The following is a 24,385-nucleotide window of genomic DNA, read 5'->3' as shown; positions in this document are numbered from 1 at the left end:
TATTTTTCCTGCATATTTCTCTTTCTACCACAAGGAATATCATAGTACTGGAGAGGTTTTCTTGTCCTTGGGCTTTCACATCCCTGACTCCATCCCTCCTTCAAATTTCTGCATTTTTCAGAAATCTGAGATACAGTGGGCAGATCAAGACATGTCTTTGCTTCAAAACACACTTTAGGCAATTTAAATGATATGAGAGAACTGTAAAATAGGGAAATAAAATGTTACCAGGATTTCCTGAACAGACTGTGTGTGACCTCAATTAGCCATCAGATCAGCTACACAGAAAATATGGATGCTTGAAAACATGAAAACCAGGATTATCTGAATTGGGCCAATTTGCAGAAATTCTACATTGCTGCCACTTAACAAGCCTGAGAAAAGTAATAGCACTACCACCCCAAAAGCAACAAGCCTTTTGTTCAGTTTCTGTAATCCTCTAGAATTAACTAGAAAAATTTTAGCCCTGAGGCTAAACTTTGTGTCCTTCCTACAAAATGCTTTTCAAATGTCCACAGGTTCACACACTCATTTATCTTCAAAAATTATTTTGAAAAAACAGGAAGAAAGAGGTACATACTAAAGCAACAAATTCCAACTCCATCTAACTCACCAAAATAACACAGAAACTAGGTTTTTTTCTGACAAAAATATTTCACAGTTCGGATGCAAATTAAGGAATTAAATGTTTTCTTTTAAAATATAAACCAGGTGAGGAATTTGAACCAAGTGACTTTGTAGAGCCATTCAGTTGAGTGCAACACTCCTTGCCCACCTCAGTGCTTCCACACCTTGCCCACTGAAAACTAAGAAACACAGAACTTATATCAGAAAAGCATTAGATGCCAACAGAAAAATTAACTGTGTATTAACATTTCAGCTACTTTTTCAATCTGCAATGACCCCCTGAATGTAACTATCACAAATTGTCTTTGATTCTTTAGCAGGAGTTTTAATCTGGCATCTTCTGACCCCTATTTCTCACACTCTCGGTATACAGATAATGCAGGGGTGGCACCAGCATTCTCTGGACATGTGAATATATGAATACAGAGACCATCAGGATATTCATCAATGAAAATTACTGTTTCCCTTATGCCATTCTTTCTCCTTTATGTGGGAGAGAGTTGCATTAGGTTATGTCTTCAAAGCTAAGTGTTTATTATCAAAATTAACACCAGAAACCCTAATTCCTTGTAGTAGTATCAAGATTCAGTGATTTTTATGTCACTCTAACTCTGGATTTATTGCTGAGTTCTTACTTAACCCTTCCCTTCAAGAAGCTGAAGAGTAGCTGGTAAAAGTTTCACACCACATGTGTTTATACAGACACCCCCCACAAAGAAGATCTTCCAGGTAGCTTTGGCTTGGCTTCTCTTCAGGCCTTATCAAGAGGAACACTCTAAACTTAAGACCAGGTTCCACCACCAACACCAAATGTTCTATTCTTCATTTAATTAATTACATGACTACAAGATCTCCTGGAGAAAGTGGGCCTTGAATTAAAAATGAAGTCACCAAAAAAACTGTTCCAGAAAGATGCACAAGTCACTGTTCATTGACCACTTTAATTTAGGGCCACTCCTGTTTAGGATTTAGCATAGAGCAGAAGCATAAAGCTCAAATTGGATAAAAAAAATTTCCTAGGCATAGGATGTATTTTTAAGTTATCAAAGAAGGATTCATATAGAGCCCCTAACACCACACAAAAAGGAGGTGCAAATTAACATCCCGCTTGCTTGGGATTTTTTCCAAACCAAAAATAATTATGCAGAGGCTTCTAAGGTAAATTATTCACCATATTATGAGTCCAATGCAAATTTATACGTAGAGGGATTTATAAGAGTCAGCATCAGTCACATTAAAGGCATAGGAATACAGCCTGAACTGTTCTGTTTAAAATAACTAGGATACAATACAGTTTACATTACCAGGAATATTACTACTAGCAAAAAAACACAAAAACACTTTCAGAAATAGAAGGAAGTATAATACTCACATATTTTTAATATTAGAAAGCCTACCACTCCTTTTGGATGTTGCTCTTAACAGAGATAATTTAGAATAAAGGAATAGGCTGAAGGAAGAGCTCCATGATTACAGCTGTCCCAATTCCTTTGGAACCTAAAACTCTCTACAATTCTGCCAAGCTTCAACCATCCTCTCCTGAAAGTTCAGCTGAGTAGACTGATCCTGAAACAGGGAAATGACAACACAGCCACCTGCTTACAATACATACAAAAAAAACCTGGAATGCCAAACTTGGAGTCCTGTTGACAACCGTGACTTTTTATGTGCCCTTTTGCTCTGCACAATCTAAATCCTAAAATAAGAAATGACCTTTTGTTTAATAGGAAACCTGGTTAGCAATTTAAAGACTGCACTGCACCTTCCACAACACAGATGGGAGTGGACTGCTAACAATAAACCTTCCACTTGTTAAAGGGCAGCATTTCAGAGGCACCTGGAACAGCTATTAACTCCTGCCAGGTGATCAAGGCTCCCTCTTGGTACAGATTTCATCTCATTTAATGCATTCACTTTCAGGTGCAGTTATAGACTCTTATTGCCTCTTTGTGTACTCTTCATCCTCCTCAATAAAAAATGCTGCCCAAGCTGCATTTGTCTGGACTCTTGACAAGGAATTCAAGCTGTCTGCTTTACCTCTTGCTTGGAAAAGAGAGTACTGATACACATCTACTGGTCAGAAAGAAATAAAAGAAATCGCATCACTACTCATAGTCACCTAGTGCATACTCAAGACAGCAGTATGCATGGGCAGTACACAAAGGCATAAAAAATAAACCACTATTTCTGCTAGTTCTTGTTTTTGAAAATGGATTTCAGGAAACTCAAGCACTGAAAACACTGCATTCTGTCAAAAACTCAATAGCTGCAAAAGAAATTGGCATCTAAGGAATTGTGATGCATCAGGAAGACTTAGGCAACATCTCAAAGGAACAGAGGATAACCAAACCAAATTATCTACAGGCATCTAGGCATGAAGGGGAATCCAGCTGATTTAAAAGGTTTTACATGGGGGTGTTCACATGTAACTGATGTGTCTTAGAAACACATGAGAAGGAAAGGAGTCACATCAGAGGCTTCCAACATCATCTCATGATTTTCCACCAGCTTTAAAACTAGGAAAGAATAACCAGCCCTGCATAAACAAAATGAGATTACAAGCAAGACCATAATACCAGAGAAAACAGGGAGGGTTTAGTAAATCAAAAGTGAACAAGGACTATTGGCTCAGTTGGTCATGGCTTGATGCTGATAGTACCAAGGTTGTGGGTTTGATCCCCACATGGGCCATCCACTTCAGCGTTGGACTCAATGATCCTTGTTGGGTTCTTCAGACTCAGAGTATTTTGTGATTCTATCTGGACTACTGAGATAAGGGAGAAAATAAATTAAAAACCAGTATTATGTTGGTACTTGTGAACAGGGTGTACCAAAAATGAGGGAGAAAAGTAATGGTTTCACTTTGCACAGTGCTGATAAGGGCTAGGCTAAAACACCAGGTGTGAAATTCCCTGCCTCCCAGGCACTGCTAATTAAAACATGTTTCAGAAAGTGCACTTGAGCCCATTTCCCTCCAGAGCAAGTTCTCCATGAATGTCTGCCAGGAACTAACCCAGATCCTTCCCTTACCACAGCACACACAAACTAACCTTGGAAACCCCTGGCCTGGCAATTGCTGGTCCTGCTGCATATCAAGCTGGCCTCTTTTTTTCCTCTAGTATTTTATGTCAGGTCACTATATTTGTATCCCCTAATGTTCCTTCTCTTGTAAGGACACTAATGTACAACCTGCCCCACACTACAACTCGAGATGCTACACCAGTAACAAACATTGCCATAAAAGAGAACTGGAAGTCTGCAAAGCTTCACTCAGTTTTAATATAAAAATGGAAATTTTCAAGCCTTGAAAAGATCTGAATCCATCTGGTTTAAATTTTGGTATTCCTATGTTTGCAGAAAATTCTCTTCAGGTTTTCTTCTTACAACACCAAGGTATATTTGGACATGCAAGGTTGACAGGGAGCCGATTCTAATACTTTATAATATGAATAAAATAATAAAATATTTTCAGATAAGTATCTGAAACCTGGACATACTGGAAAGTTAAGAATCTACCACCTAGCAGTAAGGAGCACATTATCATTGATCATTTCTTTATAAGAATTGTCTTGTTTAAAGATTCAGAATATCCTGATGCTTTTAGAAACTTTCCTAGGCCAGTGTTAAAAATTTTTGTGCATTTCCAAGAGTAAACAACAGCCAGTGCACACCTTAACCCATTAACCAAGACACAGTATCAAAGGCCAATTATACATTACCACTGAGCAAGCTAAGTGTTCTCAAAGAAGCAGAATTACAAACTTTACCTCAAATAATAACTAGAATATCATTACTTAAATCTGTCATTTAAACAGCCTGGAAGGGAGCAGCAGCAGCACTTCATGGCTATCCCTGGCATCATTAGAATGTGCTGCTACAAATCCTATCCAAGCTGCATTACAAAGCAGTACTATTTACAGAGTTGGACTGTTTTCTGCTTGATGTTTCTCTGTTCACATTTACCACAGGGCTAACAACCAAAACAAATACTTTGTTTGGGATATAGAAGACCTTTAGCACCTCCAGAGGGAAAACTGAAACTCTACTTCATCCTATTTCGATAACATATTCCAAAATAATCCAGACATGCTGAAGTTTTATTGAACTCCAGGGAAGGAATAAGACAATGCAGGACAATACCCCAAACACTGAAATTTATTTCCCCAAGCCCACTTAGTCCCCTGTAAGAGACAGCAGATGCTCTGGGGACAGGCAGAGGAGTATCTGCTATGCCGAGCAAAGGCCAGGACAGAACTCAAAGGCATCAGGCACCACACAGAGTGGTTTGTGTTCCTTGCATCCAAGCTCATTGCTTTGAAAACCCTGCTGGTGCCTGTCAGCACAGACAGAGCACAGAACCCTTGTGAGGGCCCAGCCTGAGAGAAGAGAATGTTCTGTACCGAACTTGCACACGTGTGAGCCCAGCCCAGACCGCCTGGAAGAAGCTGAATTTTATCATAACCTTGGTGGCAAAGTAAATCTTTCTGCAATGACCCAGAAGTCCAGAATAACAAACAAATCAGGAAGCCCAGCAAAATTCCACTTCCAGAAGCCAGGAGGAGCTATAAGCATATCGGTCTTACTGGCAAAGGGCAACATCCATTAATTAGCTTTACACTTGAGAACATTTCTTGTTCTTTACAAGTTGTTCTTTACACCTTAAAGTGCCAATTGAAATCTTTTGAAACAAATTCTGTATCAAGAAAAAAGACCTGAATGCATTAAAACAAAATTACATGCATAGCATCCAAAATACACAAGAACCCCTATCTCTGACATTTCACTAGGGAACTAATTCTAACTGTAAGAGATAAAAAGGAACATTAATTTCTACATCTGCAATACTGTATCTAAACAAGTGTTGTGCTGGACACAACAATGCTTCTCATCCAATACTAGTCTAATTCCACCTGAAATAAAACTGTTAAGCTGGAAAGTACCTGAAGTCACTTGCAGTAGAGATCCAGAGAACATCCTTTGGAAGCTGCTCCTTAGGCGGAAGGGCTGGCAGCACCTGCTGTCAATGGCTGACCAGCATGTTTGAAATCACAAAGTAAGTACACGTAAAATTACCCATTTTTATCTACACAATGCCTGCACCAATACCATGCTCAAACACTGGCCAAAGGAATAAGTCAGAAACATAAAGCTAAACAGAACTGCTGCTCATAATCCCTTCCTGTTGTATGATTTGTGTATTCTTCACTCATCAATCTGAGAATCGTAATAGTATATTGGTTGGAAAAGACCTCTAAGACAACTGAGTCCAAGCATCAACCCAGCACTACCAAGGCCACAACTAAAACATATCACCAAGTGTCACATCTATGTATCTTTTGAATATTTCCAGGGATGGGGACTCACACAGCTCCCTGGTCAGCCTGTTCCAATACCTAACCATCCTTTTGGTGAAGGCATTTTTCCCAATATCCAATCTAAATCTCCCCTAGAGCAACTGGAAGCCATTTCCTCTTGTCCTGTCCTTTGTTTCCTGGAAGGAGAGCCCGATCACCACCTGCCTACAGCCTTCTGTCAGGGAATTGCAGAGGAACAATGAGGTTCCCCCAAGCCTCCTTTCCTCCAGGCATTCAGGGATTCTGGATGATGTTAACAGAGACATTTTGTCAAGTTTCCTGCTTTTCTTTTATGGCCTTGATATCTGGTGAGTTAAATACAGAACTGCCAAGTGATTTCAGCGCTGTTCAAATCAGTGAGATATCTGCTCTGAGTGCAAATTTTAAATGCTACAACAAAAAACAGGCATGTCAGAGCTAAAATTGAAACCTTTCATCTCAAGTTCAGTGACTCCATCCAATACAAATACTAATAAAACCATAAAATGAATGGGTGAAGGCAGCACTACCACAGCACACTTGAAAACTCCATCCTGTAAGAGGAGGGCTTGAATACTGTCATCAACAGACACGGGTACTGGGAGCAAAGACGTCATGATTCTGTGGAACAAAATACGTGATCACATGATGAAAAGACTACCATGGTACAAGTAACAGCTTGACTTTTTGCACTATGAGTACAGTAAGTAACAGTTTATAAAATAGCTGGATAAGTAACAGATGCAGTACTTCCCCTGGAACTGACATTGCAGTATTTGCATATACAATACTACTTTCAAAGAGCAAGTAGCACTAATCCCTTCCTCCTATCAAATCCCCAGCCAGAAATAAAAAAAAAAATATCACAGACTTCAATATAAACCTGACAAGTCAGAAGTACTTGCAATCTACATTTAAGATTTTTCACTGTTTCCTCTTACTCCATGTTGTATTTCACAGCCTTGTTATTCTATAAAGTCTTATCTAGGCAGGTACTGCAAGATATTTACCTAACAACCTAATAAATACTTTGTTGTCACGGTTTTACCAGGATATGACTCATTGGAACCATGTATTCCAGGGAGCAAATGGCTTCAGTTCACAAATCATACAAGCGCACTTTTTTGCTTGTGACATCACAACAGTCAGAGCTGTTCCTTTCAAAAGGTCAAACAAAATTAAAGGAAGCATTAAAAACCCTCTGAAATCACAAATCTGATTTGCAGACCTTTATATATGATAAAATGTTTTGTTCCCATACCCCTGCCCCTGTTCTCTGGATTTCCCACACTATTAGTTTTCCATGTCCAGGAAATATTTTCCAAGGGTCTGGGTTTCCATCCGAATCGTAAGTCAGAATTAACAAGAGGCATAAGGCTACAAGTTTTGATTTTAGCTGATAAAAATATCAGTACTGGCTCCAACTGAAATATTTTGGGTTTTTTCCAACTTAAGTAACAAAACGGAAGACTACTATTTTTCAAGCCATTCAAACTTCTTTGGAGTGGCGAGAGTAGATGGAATTCCTTGGAAAAAAAATAACTGCATGATATAAACAAACATAATCCCATACCAGAAAAGGGAAGGGAGAAATTGGAGAGGGGAAGCAAATATGCACCATAAACTTGAAAACTTAGGTTTAAGAAAGGCTGATGACATCCAGAAGTAAGCTACTGAAGAATAAAGGTAACTATCCCTGAAAACTTAGATGGTCAGGAGACATTAAGCGACCCTCTGCTGACTCCTGAAGATGAAAATACATTATCTTATGGATACAGATCACAGCCTGAAGTCCCATTAAAGGCCTGCTCCATGAAATGCAAGCAGTCACATCTCCTTTGTTCTCAAGTGTATTACAGTCCAGGCAAGAACATTAATGACTCTAAACCAGGCGATATCAAAGTTTCAAATAAGGGCAACAACATTCACAACCTAGTTTCAGAAGTGCTCCTGAAGTAGCAGAAGATGAATTTTGTTACCTGCCAAAGCCCAAGTAATAGAAAAAAAACCAAAAAACCCAAACACTTTAATACAGGCTCCCAAACCACCAGCCACAGGGAAGGCTGTAGAAAGGGGGGGAAACCAAACCACAAAGAAAAAGGATCCAACAAGTTATTCTAGCCACACTCAAATGTAAGAATATTCCAAACATCCATACGTATGAGCAGCAGTAAAGGCAGAAGTCAGAAATACCAACTACACTAAGAAGTTAAACTGAAATTTTCAAATATAACCATTCACCCTGGAGACAAGGGGGTCACAAGGAATCAAAAATATGCACATCAGAAATTAATTCCTATAATACAAAGAATACTGTGGCTGTAATTTCTCTACTCCTGCTTTCAGCTGAAATTCTTCAGATTAGGCTGAGTGCCCCTACAGCAAAGATTTTGCTTTCGTAAGACCCATTTCTTCTGTACTACAGAAAAGCAGAACACAAGAATAGAGAATTATTAGTATTTTGCTCCAAAAGGCAGCACATGGGACTGGTCAGACAATTTTCAGCCAAGAGGCTTTGGTAGGTGAGAAAACACCTTGAAAACTCCTCCCATGTACAATAAATTAATTGCTGCACAGTTCTGCTCACCTCTGTACCCTTGGACTGAATGGAAGGACCATGAACAGGATGTCAGAAAAGCCAATTCAAGGAGGCTCAGGGAAAAAAAACCAAGAAATTCTGTTCTAACACCCACTGTTTAACAATCAGAATTTTCAACATTAATTACAAGGAAAGAACAACAACAACAAAATCTCATCTTGACCTGATTTACCCAGACTAAAACTCAGTGTGAAATTGAAATCATTAGTTGTTGTACATACCCTAAGCAGACTTTCCAGCTCTCAGCAGCTCAATACAGGATGAAACATGAAATCTGAAACAAATATTTAGAATTCATTAGGGTATTTTCTTAACTAATGTCAAAGTAGTCAAACATCCAAAAATCTTTGGAGAATATTAACTGATATTCATGTTATGAAGACAAGATAATCTCCCTAAGGAACCAGCTGCAGTACCTATCCTATTTAACAAGTGTAGATTATTTAGCTGGAAGTTCCTGGGAAAAGAACAAATAAATCCCACCCTAAAGCAAAACACAGAAGAAGGTTGTAGAAGTAGAAGCCAGAGACTTGTATTTGAACTCAAAGCAGACAAGCTGCTTGAAATACTGTTGGTCCCATGAAAGCAAACTAAAAATTTCCCGTTATATGGATTTGCTATTTTGAAAGAGGAGGAAGGTTAAAGCATCACAAAATGAACCTTTATTACTGATAATATACATTTAATAGCAAAAACAAATGAGTGCTGAAAACCATGATGAGTGATTCAAAACATTAGCAGCATCCAGATCTAGAATTAGAAAGTGCTTCCCTAGAAAATAAAAAGTGTGTGGGAGGAACTAGTGAAAAGCATTTATTTCCTCGGGGTATGTGCATCACAGGGCAGCCGAGCCAGTTCTCAGCTGAAGTAATGAATTTATACAGATATTGCTTAATATGCATGTAATACACAGAAAGTTGTGGGTTTGTTTCTTAAAGAAAACAACTGATCTAAAAGAATTCCAGCACCAAGTAATATAGAGAGTTGAGTTTATTACTTTGGTAGTTGTTTTTCTTCTTCCCCTTTCAAACAAATGTATACTATAGGGACAAAGACAGTACCAGTAGAAAGCCCAAGCTTATATATTATGCACTTAAAACTGGATTTCTATGAACTGTTTCCCAAACTTCATTCACCTTAATTTTCCACACATATAAAGGCCACCAAAAGATTTCCACAGAAAATCTCATGGGATAAAGTAACACAAAAAGTTAAAATAATCTCTGCACAGTTTCATCTTGGTTATCATTTTAGTTTTCATCTAAACTGTAATAAACTGTCTGTGACAGGAGAAAAGTAAAATACTTTAATTTCAACATGAAAACCAGAAAAAAGAGACACAGACATTTACCTGACACACACATCCATACCATGGAGGGAAAGAAAAAAAAATCAGCAAGATCTTGAGATGCTTTTATGGCACTATATAAGATAAATGGCACTGCCTCCAAATCCTGGTTTTATGGTTAACACAGAATCTGCTAAGTCAGGCTGTCCCACCATCTCTGCCAGACTGAGTGGCAAACAACAGCTTTCCCCAGAATCACGCCTGCTCTGAACAGTTTTATGGCATTAGTCATGATCTGGGACAATTTGTAAAAGCACTGATAATAACACAATGGGAATGATATCATGGCAAGTCCTTTATGAAAAAGCAAATTGCTCATTAGACTGTTTCTCAGACTGAGAAACGCATGCGCTTACTGATTTAACTAAAGGTGTTTTCTGATAAGGCAAAAGCTACTTTTAATTTCCAAGGCCAGTAGTAATGACCTGTCCCTACTCTGGGAAGTTACATCAGTAGCACCCTTAAAATACTTGCTAAAATAATACCATGGGTCTTACATGCAGCACCAAAAAAGCACCAAATACTAGAAAAATATTATTTTAATTGCTGAGGCATCAATAATGTAAACATTTACAGGCATGTTAAATTTTCCACACAAGTTGTCCCGCTGATTTTCAATAGAGCCACCCATGTGTATAAAATTCAGTGTACAAATGCATAGCACTGTGATTTGATTTGATGTTGGAAGGCAATCCCAGAGGACAGATAAAGGGCCTCTCGTTTGCTCATTAGGTACTACAAGTAATGCAGGCAGGACATTCCAAACATGGGATCATTTCTTCTCCCTTACACCAACAGCCTTTTCCAGGCACACCTTCCCAGTATTTGTTTTCACAGATTACTTACTGATTTACCTCATTCATCAATTACTTAGGAAGCAAGTGGTGACAAGAATTCTCCTATGCTAAACTCAAGTCCAACCAGTTTTAACACTTCTTATAACACCGATTAGTCTCCTTCTAATAGGGATAAAATGCTGAAAGCTTCTAAAATGGTCAAAAGGAGATTAAATGTAAAAAATTGTTTGGGTTGAAGATTTGTGCTTTTATTTCAACTTTTTGTTAAAAAAAATTAAAAATCTATGCATCTTACAAAATGGTTTCTTTAAAGTTAAAAAACCAAAAAAAAACAAACAGGAAAAACCTAACAGGTGCATCTGCTCAGGGGAAAAAAAATAGAGGAGAGGGGGATTTTTCATAGCTTTTGAAATTTCTCTACCTTTTTCCACATGGGAAAGGTTTTCAGTAAAGTGACAATACTTAAATGTTAAATTTAACACTTTCTGTGGTGGAAAACTATTCCCTTTTAGATTTTTCCCAACCAGCTGCAAGTCACCCACTTGGTCCACTTCTGCTTCCTTGTTTTTTCTTATTCTGTTTCATCTACTCCTGTAATACCTTACTCTCCTCTTAAAATCAACACAGAATTCTACTTATTTGTAATTAAAAAATAACTTACTTGTAAGTCTAAATGACCACATAGAACACGGCCTGAAAATTTAAGTTTTGTCCTCCAGTATCATTCTATTCTCTCTCTAATTTGATTCCTTCCCCAGGGACACCACTGAGCCATTAGACAATTACCAGTATCCAGGAGTAAAAATCCTAATTTAATTTCCAGGCTTAGAGCTCCTTCCTCAGCTTCCTTATGTTTCCAGCTACCTGTAAAGCTCTTTGATTGTACGCTTCAAGAAAATCTGTCCTCTTCCCTCTTTCCACTCATAAATTACTCTCCCTCCAACCCCTTCCCAGATTCTCCACTCCATTTCCACATACCAGTGACCTCAACCTACACAAAGCCAAAGATGGACCACTAAAGACCCTAATTTTCTCCAGCCACTTGTTTCAAGGAAGCAGAAAGGATCTAAGTTTTAATGTTTTATGAAGATAGGAAGTGAAGCATTCCATAAGTCTTCTGAAAAAATGTAGTCTGTATGAAAATATGTATTTAGCACACAAAAAAAAGGAGAATGAAGCTACATCAGGGGCAATTCAGATAGGACATGAGGAAAGGTGGTCAGTCACTGGAACAGGCTCCCCCCCCAAGGAAGCAGTCATGGAACCAATGGACTCAATGGTCCTTTTGGGTCCAACCTGTACATATATGCAAACCCTCGATTACCTCACCACTCCCCCACCTCAAGCAGCGAGGGCAGCAGACCTGCCTGGAGCAGTTTCAGCAGCAACACCAAAAACACACCCATGTAAAAGAATAATTACAACACAGCCCTGAGTACAATCTATGAACAAATGACCCTAGCCTTCAGGAGAAGCCCCAGAATAGTCAGGGTAGTTACTGAATTCTAGATGGACTCAAAAGCACTGTTTGCACAGACAGTCCTGTGAGGATGTAATAGTCTTGTTTCAGGATAAATGGCATACAAGCACTAATTTCACCTTACCATTGCATAGTGGCTTGGCCACCAGAGAATATAGTTCATAAAGCAGAATTTGGACATGTCACCAGACCCAAACATAGAGCCTAAGCACATCACCCCAAAAGACAGCCCCTACGACTACTGGTCAACAGCACCAACAGAAATTTTTAACCAGGTTGCTATAACTTAATTGGGGAAAGAAGTACAAACTTCAGTAAGATCTCAATTCCATATCATACTAAAAACACATGCAAAAACAAACAAAAAAAAAAAGAATCCATACTTACTATCACCTCCTATTCATGTGAGCCATCAGATAAAATCAGATAATCAGATAAAAAGACAAAGCTTTAACAACATAGAACACAAGTTCAACATAACACTTCAAACTACTGTAACACAGACTCAATCTAAAAAACTATCATATTTCAAGTGACAGCTGTGCATTAAGTACTCAAATTATATGCACATGGGCACCATTCTCCCCCTCCCCACTCCATTTTGACTGTGCTCCAAACCCTTTTTCAAACTCACCACTTTCATCTCGCCTTTCCAAAACTATCTTGACCCAGCTACCCATAAGGTCTTGTCTTGTTTTTCTATTTCTATCAACTTCAAGAGTAAGGTATTCACAAAACTGTGTTTTATGTACATTTATTTTCACAACTTGTGCAGCCCTCACCACTTTTGTACTTTCACTGTATGATCTCCTCCTCGGTATAATATGACCAATGTTCCTGCTCCCACTTGAGTACTCAATATCTATTTCCACAGAACCCTGGTACCAAGGGCTTTTGAAAGAGAGAACTTCAATGCAATCCCCATTTAACACCAAAAAGCCATACAGATAAATACATTCTAACTCCAAAATCTGTTTCCTACAAAGCAAAGTTCTGTTCAATACTCTCTTCAGATTGTAAAACAGTTTAAAGGTTGTGTTTGCCTTTAAGAGAAGAAAAAGCTGATTCAGTTGTAAAATGAAGCCAATGTCTTCACTCCTGTCTTGAAGAATTCCCTCTCCTCTTCTGATGAAAGGAGCAAGGTCCAACATTGGCTGCTTGAAGCCCTGGAACAGCGTGAGAGGAGCAGCGCTGCTGTGACACAAAGAAACCCCCCCCTCTGCTGAGCTGAATGAGCAGGGGCTGGGAGCCTATGACACAACTAAACTTTCGCTTCATTTAAATCCCCATCCGCGGATTAATCATGTGCTGCACACCAGCTTCCTCTAAAGGGGCCTAATCTTCTAAAAAAATTCACTGGGTTTTTTAATAAATTCATGTAGGTAGCAAATTTCCGGAGTAACAAAGCTCAATTTCTTATACAAATGAAATACTGTCAGGAACTCCAGGCAGGAATTGGAACAGAAGTGAATTCAGTGTTACATCCCACTCCTCCTTTTTGACTCCACTCTTTGACTAAGTTTTACAGAAGTTCTGATTTTTTTTTTTCCATCCACATCCCAAAAAAATAGAGGGATTAAATTCAAACTAATATTCACAAAGTGTTTGAGAAGAGACCAAGTCAGGACATTCCCCAAAACAAACACATCCCACATACTTTTTTCCACTATTTCTCTTATAAATTTCAGTCTTCAAATTGTACAATCAAAATATGTGGGCAAAATAAAAATAGTGTTTTTCACCTATGGAAATAGATTGATTTTTCCTGACAGCCATTGATTAATATGTATAAAGCAATTTCTGTACATATTCACTGAGGAGTAGAGTAACTGCAATCCTTCTCCTTGGTGGAGATTCCCCCCAGCCACCAATAGAAATCCCGCAATTTACAAAGACAATCCTAAACAAGAAAACCAGTTTTTAGAACTGATTAAACAGGTTTTAATGCAGATGACAAGAAAAAGGCTTCCCTTTACTTCCACACCAGTTGTGGGGTTCTTAAATGACATTTATTTCCCCAGACCACAGCAGTTTACACAAATTCCCAAACACTGCACAGATGCACAGTCTTAGCTTCACCTTTTACCCTAAAGGCACCACAAAAACTCAGAGGCAGCACTGAAATGTTAATTTGAATATCTTCTACCTCTAATTTTTTACCTAGTGATTAAAAAGCTACCAGATCCATGCATTTATTCTTTCCTAAGGATCATCTCAAATGCAGGCTGCTCCATGGATCACAGTGCAGCAGCAGCTGTACCATGTACAGCCAGCCAGGATTACATTTTGTCTCCACACACATTTTCACTGAAGATTACTTAATTTTGCTTCCCAATCTCAGTAGCAACTTTTTCCTTCCACGGCAAAATGCTGAGAAACATTCTGACTTGCTTTAAAACAGATTCATGTGAGTTATGATTAAGACAAAGCCTAGTGGTCAAAACATCAAATTATCATACTGAAGAGTGAAAGACTTACAGAAAGACAAAGAAAAGAGTCAACAAAAGTTCCTATTATTCTGAAAACAAAGCTTATCTTATTAGTATATAATAATATATTGTAATTGATGAAGGGGCAATACTAAAAGAAATAAGAAAAGCCATCCTAAGGCCACTTTATCAACTTGTTTGTAGTACAGTTTAAAAGTCTTCCATGTTTTCCTCCTTGAAATTGAATAAAACAGCAGCTAAACTAACTGTTGTAATATCATTAACCAGTTTATAATGCTGTTTTCCAAGGCCTACAGAGGTAACATCGACAGAAAAGCTCTCTCCATGACCTTTCCAGCCTTCCACAAAGGAAGCACAACCTGCTTTGCCTAGGACAGACTCGCATCAAAGCTGCACAGTCTCGGGCAATTGCAGATACCAGAGAGCACACGAGCTCAGAGAGAGCTCTCAGCTGCTGGGGTTACTGTCAGCTACCTTCTGATTATCACCACAATCCTGCAAATAACAACCCCACCTTCTTTACCTGTTCTCATCACTAAAACCCATACTGAACAGGATTCAAGAGGTCACCTTGTCATGCTGCCACTCCTGAGGCAGGAATGAACAGCATCCCCTTTTTGACAGATGCCTAATTTGCTCTTGAAGATTGTCAGGGATGAGTCCCTTCCCTAATTGATTCCAATGGTTTATTATTCTTGGAATTAGAAGTCTTCCTCCCCAAGTAGCAACCCAAGTCTTCGGTCCTATTATTTAAATCAGCTAATTCTCATTTTAGTCCCTGTAATCCTTTATCATCTTTATCCTTGTAGTAGCCTAATGCATGGGAATAATTTAACTTCTTATCTCTTGTTAAGTCTTAACATCTTAATTTGTTCAGTTCTTGGATGTCATATTCTCAGGCATCTCCTACTAAAAGCATCCAAAAAAAGAAACCCCTTTCTTGATGTCCAGCGCCCAAAACTGAACTCTAATTAAATCCTACCAGTGCTGAAACTAGCAGAAAAATTATTATTTACCTCCCCACTACACCACAGCAGAGCATTTCTTTACCTGCAGACCAAAGTAAAACACTAAACACCCATCAATCAATAACCTCCACACCCCGGTTCACTCAGCTCTTGCAGGATTTTAAAGTGTATTTAGAGCAGAACATTTGAACAACAAAATTCAAATTGCACTAAACATGGAGCAGTAACAGAGGCTGTAGAGCTGAACAAGTGCAGAAAACAGCCGGCTTAGTGATTTATACAAACTGACGTGGAAATGACAAGATAATTAATAAACTAACTGAAATCTAGAAGCCTTTAGGATATAGTGCTTAAGCCTGAAATAGAAAATGAGAGCTGATAAAAATTCAGAATTACTTCTTTAGCCATTAATTAACAGTGTTCTTATAATGGAGCTGTTAACACCAGAGTAAGAACTGAAACTATAATTTGTAACATTTGCAAAGAGCTTCACTGAGAGCCAGAGACCAACACATGTCAGCAGTCTGCGAAGGTTTCCTGGGTGAAACCTGGCAATGGAAAACAAGTTAAAAATGTAGTAATATTAAATAGGTTTTGATACAATTAAAAATGGAACTCAAGACATTAAAACTTTCCAACTTGTGGCTTATTAACTGGAAGGTACAATTCTATATACATATTATCTATCAGCCCTTTCTCTGCCATACTTGTAAAATGAAATGTATTTTATTTAGCAAATGCAGTTCTAAGTCAGGCAGGATGAAGGGTAACAAGCACACTGACAAATATAAATTAATTGCAATGCCCATGCCAAGGTTCCTTCCAAGCTGTACGACGGTACCTTAAATTAACACTTGGATCCAACATCATGGCTTCTCCTCTTCCTGGTGACAGACACTTCAAACCCTCCACAGGAAGCACCTCAGAACTGAGGTGGTTTTGTGCCAGGGTTCACTGTCCTTATATTAAACCTAATATTAAACCACAACACAGCAGCTGAATAAATTCTGCCACTGAAAGGAAAAGAAGAAGCCACAAGAGGAGAAATAAAATTAGTCCCAACTTCTGATACTGTGGCTGTGTTAGTGGTTCCCATCTGTCTGCACCACTGGTTGACAAAATCAACGTTATTAGGCACGAAGGTTCCTAGACAGTGGCAAAAATACAAGAACATCTCCATCGAGTTCCAGAACTAGGTGGGCAAAACGGTGAAGAAGGGTAAGGACTTATACAAAACTAAAGTATGAAGTTCATCTCTTTCCAAAATGTTAGTTCCAACAACTGAGTAATACCTGTTATACATCCCTTTTGGACCTACACTGGGAAATCCATTATGAATTTACTCTGCCTGTAAGGAGCTTCTGCTACAAGAGCATCAGTAAAGCAGCAAAGGGGACGGAGGAGGAGACTGCTAAAACCTGAGGGACACCCAAGCATAAAAGAACAAGAGCATTCAGCCACCAGCAAAAGGAATTCCTGCTGGAAAAGTATATTAGAAACAGCAGGGGGGAAAACTGGTAAACAACTTGGTTGGTTAACCAAAAATAAAACGGAACTGTACTCTTTTAAACACTAACTTTATTTTTCTTTTCTGTATTAACCTTTACTTGAAAAAAGCAGGCAATAGAAACTCCAGCATACTAACTCAGAACACAAACTATTTGCCCCTCTGAAGACAAAGATTGGAACCGCTCAGTTCAGAAAAAAAACAGAAATCAAGAGCAGATACCAATGTGCAAGTAAGAAAATGGTGGCAGATTTTATGTTTTTATATTATCTCTCATAGAAAAAAAATTTAAAAGATTGCCTGAAATCAGTAAGAGGAAATTCTCTTTTGAAGATCACAGAATTTCTGAATCTCAAAGCTGCGGAGTATTACTCAGAACAAACTTGCCTCTGCATTCATGCTGAACATAAAACCATACAACAGACAGGATGAAACAGGTATTGATTGATGTAAATCTCAACTACTGGGTGTAACTCAGACCCTGGGATTTCTAAGTCTCTCACTAGTACCTTCAATAGAGCAATCTAGGATGCACTGCTAGAAAATTACCTATTAAATGCTGATGGAGCAGAGACCTTACTGGCTGCTGTACATCTCATGGATTATATCTCTCAAGACTCCAGGCAGTGCTTAAGGCCTGGGGAAAGAAGTGGATACCTGGTTAAAGATGCACATTCACAGCTACAAAACACATAATTTAACTCATTCTGAGCCTCTGCTAAACTTAACTTCTGGTATTACCTTGAAACCTAGTTATTTGCAGCAAGAAAACAGGAAAAAAAGATAAAAAAAGGAAAAAAAAAAATAATCTGCTGCTTCAATTCCTTCCTACAAACTTCAATGGGACTGTAGGAAAAATTATCTCTGCCTTCCAAAGATACTTTAGAGGCTCAGATAGGCTGTTCCCTCTCTCCTCCTCCAAACCAAAAAAAAAAACAAAAGCAGGAATTGCACATTTCTATGTGTGGGTAAACAATGCAAGGACCAAGCATGGCAGCAGGAAGCGGGAGCAGTTCAGAGTCAGCAAAGCCCTCTGACCCCTTTCTCGCTGTCCCAGGCACTGAACAGCTTCAGCTCAGTCACTTCTATCTCTGCAAAGGCAACAAGTGCCTGATTTAAGGACTCTTGACACATACACAGGCTAAATCTTCCAAATTTATTGCTCAACATAGCTGGATCGACAGCAGTGGCTGCAGGACACTGATGCAGAGGTTTTGCTTATACGCCTCTGGGCAAAAGGAAGGAAATTAGTCTGGGGTCTTGAAATGAGTTAAATTACAGTTCCACGGGCAGGGAAAGAGTCAACATTAGAGGAATTAACTCTAAACTGACCTATACTACACTGTTACCAAGTTGGAACTGTGCAGCAAAATGAAACAGAATTGAGTGCTTTGTTAGGTTGCCTTCCCAGAAGAAAAACAAAAAGTAATGCTTCCATGCAACAGGAAGCTAACAAAAACTACTTCAAACTTCCTTCATATGCCCATTCTGCACTAAACAAAAGGGGAAGAGGAGTAATGCAGATAATCAGAGGGCAGAAGAAAAGGAAAACAAGTCCAGAAGAGTTTTGCCAGTTCAGCCATGAGCTGCTGCAAAGCTGAAGAACATCTAAATGAACCCAGAATTCAGAATAATGCAAGAGAATCAGACGTTCTCTAACAAAGCCTGCTGCCTTCAGCATTTGTTAATTACCTCTTCCATTCTGATTTTTACTTGACAGAAGTTGTATTCAAACCCTGTAAATCAGATTTCAGAAACAATCTTCCATTTTCTTCCTCATCCATGAAACACTGACACCACCACTGAGCTGCATCTCCACATTTCAAGCACTGTCAGAGCCAGAGAGAATCGGTTTCTGTGCTTCTCCTCCCACCTCTGAAACTTTTTCCTCCACACACGATTCCCCAAGTCAACTGCCTTCAACACCACATCCCTCTGATGTGCTGAAAGGTGTATGAACTGCTGAAATTTTCATGGAGATGGTAGCTTGGAAAACTACCACACACCTGGGTAATCACAGCTGTCTCCCTTGCATCTGCTTTAATACAAATCCAGAAAACCACATCAAGCCTCACAAAGTTTTTTGTGCTTTTGGTTGTTTGATTATATTTTTGTGAGTTTTTTTTTAAAAATAAAAGCCCTAACACTCAGAAGTCTGCCCAAATACAAGATCCAGCATTTGGAGAACAATGCTGGACAAGCAATAAACTCCTATCTTAGGAAGGTTACATGGTGGAAAAAACACGAAAGTTATACAGGAATGGGACTGGGAACATAAAAATTTAAGCCTGGAACCCCAAACTCACAGGTTTTTTAAACTGTTCAGTCCCTAAATAACCACTTTCATTGACAGTTCCTCTTATTAGCCATCAACCACTACCTAAATATGGAGAGCAGGACGTGAGGAACAAAAGCTTTCACAAAGATCTACCTGACCATCTCCATAGACGTCCTTCATCTCCAACACCCAAAAAGCCCCTATTTAAAACCAGATATCTATCTGGATACCACATTTTCCACTTAATTTCCCATTCTTTCAGCTTCCTGTCTTTGTGACAGACACAATAAACCACATTAATTGAACACTGGTAGAACACACAACTTTTAAGTGGCATCGTATACAAACCAAGAGACTCACTTGAAATTGCTAACAATTTATAAACTCTGCTCTTGCATTAATCTGCATCAAGGTTCTAGGTTTGTTTTTTGGTTTTTTTCTCCAAACATTCAGAATAAAAAAGACAGCTTTTAGCACTTGGCTATCCTACAGAAGTTCCCATTCAGGGAGACAAAGATCACTTCGTTCAGGTACCAAATAAATGCATTCTAAACTGACTTTTAGAGTGTTTCTCCATCATTTCTGCTCTTATTCCATACAGGAACTCAAAGTGATGCAGTAAGGATTTCTTTGTTGCAGTTTTTAAAATTCTGACCTGTAATTAAAACATTTTCAAGAAATTAAGTCAATATGTCCATGTTTTCAGCAGTATTTGAAACTTTAGAATTACACTAACATAAGACGAGAGGAAACACACATTTAGTCGGGAAACCACATCTGATGGAGCTAAATCAGTCACATCAGGAAATAGATCTGGAATAAGAATTCCAGTACAAATTCCTTTTTATGCACCTTTTGGCCAGTTACTGACATTTATCCAGAATGTGAAAATACACTTAAGGTAGTAATCTACATAAAATGTAAGGTTACAAAGGTCCAATTTAAGACAAACAAAACCACATGAGACTATTCAAATCTTTTATGTTTTTATACAGATTTAACAGCAAAATAACAACCTATTTATAGTTACCAATATCCTTCAAAACTACACTTTGAGAACACAGAAAGTTATTTTTCATAGGGGAAAGGACTTTTCCATAAATCCTAAAAGATGTAAAATGAATGGGAAAAGCCTGTATTGTTATTATGAATACTATATCAAAAAAAAGACCATACTATTACATACAGCAGTGCCTACCAGGGGGAAAAAGAGTATCATTTTGTTATACAAATGGCAAGAAATAAATTATAGATTCTTTAGTTACCCTCCTAATGAAGAAAAACCAACCCACCACGTTCACAGATGCGTTAATAAAACAGAACACGATCTCCTAAACCATCAAAGCCACCTCTTGTATTACTTTATCTCTAGAAAACACTCCTGCTTTTCTCTCCTCCTATCATCCTTCCCAATATATCTATTAGTTTGGTGGAGTTCATAATACTGAGATTCCCCCATTCAATGATTACTCATATAGTAAACCATTATATTAAAAAAAAAAAAAAAAAGCCCTTTCCACAACAGGAAACACTCTGAAGCAAAGTCACATCACTAGGTATCTTGAAAGAATTTTTAAAGTTATTTCAGAAAATTACACATTGAAGACATGAGTGCTATTCTAAGAATATTCCTTTCTGGATGAAGTATTCCAAGAGGCTACTAGTTGATTGCTGTGTTGTTACACGTGCTTAGTACCTTTAATACCCAAGGCTGAGGCCAAAAACAGCATAGAGCTTTTGACAAATAAGCACTCTGTCATTTTCCTTTCATGTATACATTTTAACCTTCCTGCAAAATAAAAGGTCAACCAACACAAACATCAATCCCAGCCATGTTCCATGAAAACTGCATTTAAGACATAATAGCACAAAAGACAAATTAATTTCAGAACTGTTTCTCTCTTGTTGAGTTGCCTGTAGAGTTTTACAGTCCTGTGAGAGACAATTTGTCCAGCAACCAGTGTCTCTTGCCTTTTTGTCAGATTTTAGGTCCATTAAATTTCCTGCATGGATTGATCTCAAAGATACACACACACATATTCTGTACAGAATCTCAGCCACAAACCCTGCTTTAAGAAATCCAGGGGCTGTGTTCCCCATCCACCACACAGGCAAAGGCGCTCCCGAAAGGGGGCAAGGTAACAGCCTGATTTCAGGGGTAACAAAAAAAGGGTCAGATGGAGAAAGGAAGTGTGGAATTTTGGACGTCGACAACACCAGTGAGATAACAAACTGTTCCAAACAACCGTGTAATATTTAATATTTTCTGGCCCAAATCCAGTTGCGCTCCTGACCTTACCCAAGTTTAACAGAACCAGAGACGATTAAGGCAGATTAGCTTCGAGGAATGTGGGACTTCTCCAATTAATCCGGGAGAGGGAGAAAATGTATCAAACAACCCAATGCCAAAGGAGAGTGAATTTTAAAGGGACACTGCAATACTACTTCACTCTTACACTAATATTTGCATTAAATACTTCAATATGAATTCCCAAATGTTTCTCTTTTCAGGCAAACTTTTTGTTTAACGCCTTTACTACAGCACTGCTCTTATCCCAGTGGAACTGCCAAGAACTGGGCTCCAGGCTGACGCGGCTCCAGTGACAAGGCCTGCAGGATACCCTGCTCCCGGAGCACTGGAACAGACTGACTGCGAGGCAGCTAACACAGAAACAACACAGCCAACACTGTTTCAGCCAGAAAACAAAAAAAGAACGGGAAATCAAAGAGTAAAGTCTACTCCTTGTCCCAAAAAAGCATCATCAGAGCACAGGAGGTCCGGGTAGAGAATAGATGTGAGAACTGGCAACCTACAGCATATGCTTCCCAATTAGTCGCGGGGATTTGAGAAGAACGATTCTCTGTTACAGCTGCAATTCTCACTGTACTCCAAAATCAGGTTTACAACCGGAAAATGAAAAAGTATCAGATTTCTCCAAGAAGTGCAAAGGCTCCTCTGTGTGATCCAACTTCTGTGGCACCACCGGGCCGACACGAGCCGCGCTGAGGGGACGCCGCTCCCTTCGCCGCTGCAGACACCAGGGGCTGTCCCCGGGTTAAGGGACCGGAGCGCTGCCCCGATCCCCTTTGGATCGCACGGTCCCAGCGAGCGCAGTACCAGAACGAACAAAAAATAAACCTCCAAAGCCCACACACCTTAAAAAAAACCCAAACCCTAAAGAGATGAAACCTCAACCACTTCCCTTGCGCTGCCGCTCGGGCTCCAAGAGGCAGCCACGGATATACGCGCTCGCCTGAGGAGGGGAAGGGGCAAAGCCAGGCGGTCCGGCTCCGGCAGCGAGGGGACACCTCCTCCTCCTCCCTTCCCTTTCCCTTTGTTTACTTTACGGACCGTCCCGCTCCACCTCGCCGCCTCCCGACACATCCGGTGGGACCGGCCGGGGCTGCGGGGTGGGCAGGGCGCAGGGGGCGGCCGGATCCCCTAGGGTGGAGGACGGGGCAGGCGGGGCACCAGATGACCTCTCCCCGCAGCCTCCTCCTCTCTTCCATCCCCTTCCCATTCTGCCTTCCCGGGGAGGGAAGCGGCTCTGCCCAGAGACCCCCAACCCACAGCGCGGTGCCTCCTGCGCCCCGGTGTCCGCGGCAGCCCCTCCCCGGGGACACAGGAACGGGCGGCACCAGGGACGATCTTCCCTTCCCTGCGGAGCCGCCGCCGCTCCCCGAGCCGTGGGCTGGGGCGGGGGACACGGAAGGAGACGCCGCTGCCCCCCTACACCCCCTCCCCGTGATGTAAATCGGGGCCGCTTCGCCCGCCCCCTCCCCGGGCAGCGTTCGCCGCCGGCACTCACCCCGCTGCGGGCACGGCCGCCTCCGGCGCCGCGGCGAAGAGAAGCCGCGGTGGAGGAGGAGGAGGACGAAGAGGAGGAGAAGGCTCCGGAGGGTCTGCGCGGGCAGTGCCGCCTCCCTTCTCCTCCCCTCCCTCCCTCCGTCCCTCTCTCCCCGCCCTCCCGGCGCGCTGCACCATGGGATGCGCCGCTGCTCCCCCCCAACATGGCTGTGGGGGGGGGTGGCGGTGCCGCCCCTCAGGGAGCGAGGCGGGGGAGGCGCGTCCCGTCCCCGCGCCCGCCTCAAGGGCTCTTGTCTCCCTCTCTCCCTGCTTCTCTCTTTCCCCGAGGCAGCGCAGATCCTGACGGGATCTGGCGAATTTGCTTGGGAAGAGGCGAAGTTTAACCCCTTGTTCTCGCTCAGTGGCACCGGCTGGCACAGTTGTTCTCTTGTTCTAGCACTGGGATATTCCAGTGTCCACATCAGTTGTGGAGTCTCTTTGCCTGGAGGTATCGCAGACCCAGTGCCTGTGCTCTGGGATGACCCTGCTTGAGCAGGAGGTCGCACCAGATGACTCTGGGCAGAGCCTGGTGCTGATAGCGCCAAGGTTGTGGGTTCGGTCCCTGTGTGGGCCATTACAAATTGAGCTTGGTGATCCTTATGGGTTCCTTCCAACTCAGAGTATTCTGTGTTCTGTGACCCACTGTGGTCCCTTCCAACCTTACCTAGTCTGTGGTTATGTGATTCTGTGATAATCTCTTTCAAGGAAATATTTGGAATTTACTTAAAAATGACCACAGTGTTTGAATGCCCATTAGTCATTTTTTATATTTAATATTGTAAGACTGAAATCACAGGATTATGGAATGAGAAAGGTTCGAAGGCACCACAGTGGCATCATCTGGTCCAACCTCCCTGCTCAAGCAGGGTCATCCCAGAGCACAGACACAGGATTGTGTCTAGACAGTTCTGGAGTATCTCCAGTGAAAGAGACTCCAGCCTTTCTCTGGGCAATGGTGGAACTTCCTGGGCATCAGTTCCTGCTCATTCCTCTTGTCCCATTGCTGGGCACACCAAGCAGAGCCTGGTCCAGGCTCTGAGCCCTCCTTGCAGACACTCACACAGGGATGAGGTCCCATGTCAGTTGTATCTTCTCAAGGCTGAACAGCCCCAGCTCCCTCATCTTTTCCTCATAAAAGAGAGATGTTCCAG

At 40.6% G+C, this 24,385-nt stretch overlaps 1 protein-coding gene across 6 annotated transcripts in view; it reads right to left on the bottom strand.

The window, feature by feature from the left end:
- PTK2 (protein tyrosine kinase 2) overlaps positions 1-23,344 on the bottom strand; it is a 190,250-nt gene extending 166,906 nt beyond the window's left edge. For 4 of the 6 annotated variants that reach the window (XM_088050960.1, XM_088050955.1, XM_088050950.1 and 1 more), the window contains exons 1-2: positions 23,197-23,344; positions 8,781-8,833 (exon numbers count right to left, since the gene is read on the bottom strand). The gene's annotated coding sequence lies outside the window, so the exon portion shown is untranslated. The remainder of the gene's footprint in view (positions 1-8,780; positions 8,834-23,196) is intronic. The other 2 variants (XM_088050973.1, XM_088050979.1) reach the window with 1 other exon arrangement.
- Between the last annotated feature and the right edge of the window lie 1,041 nt (positions 23,345-24,385).

The sequence above is a fragment of the Pseudopodoces humilis genome, chromosome 1 (assembly GCF_049639895.1).
Source record: "Pseudopodoces humilis isolate 2021_Gansu_Grassland_sample_001 chromosome 1, ASM4963989v1, whole genome shotgun sequence".
Classification (NCBI taxonomy): domain Eukaryota; kingdom Metazoa; phylum Chordata; class Aves; order Passeriformes; family Paridae; genus Pseudopodoces; species Pseudopodoces humilis.
The sequence above is the reverse complement of the archived record's forward strand: the minus strand, read 5'-3'. Positions and strand labels throughout refer to the sequence as shown.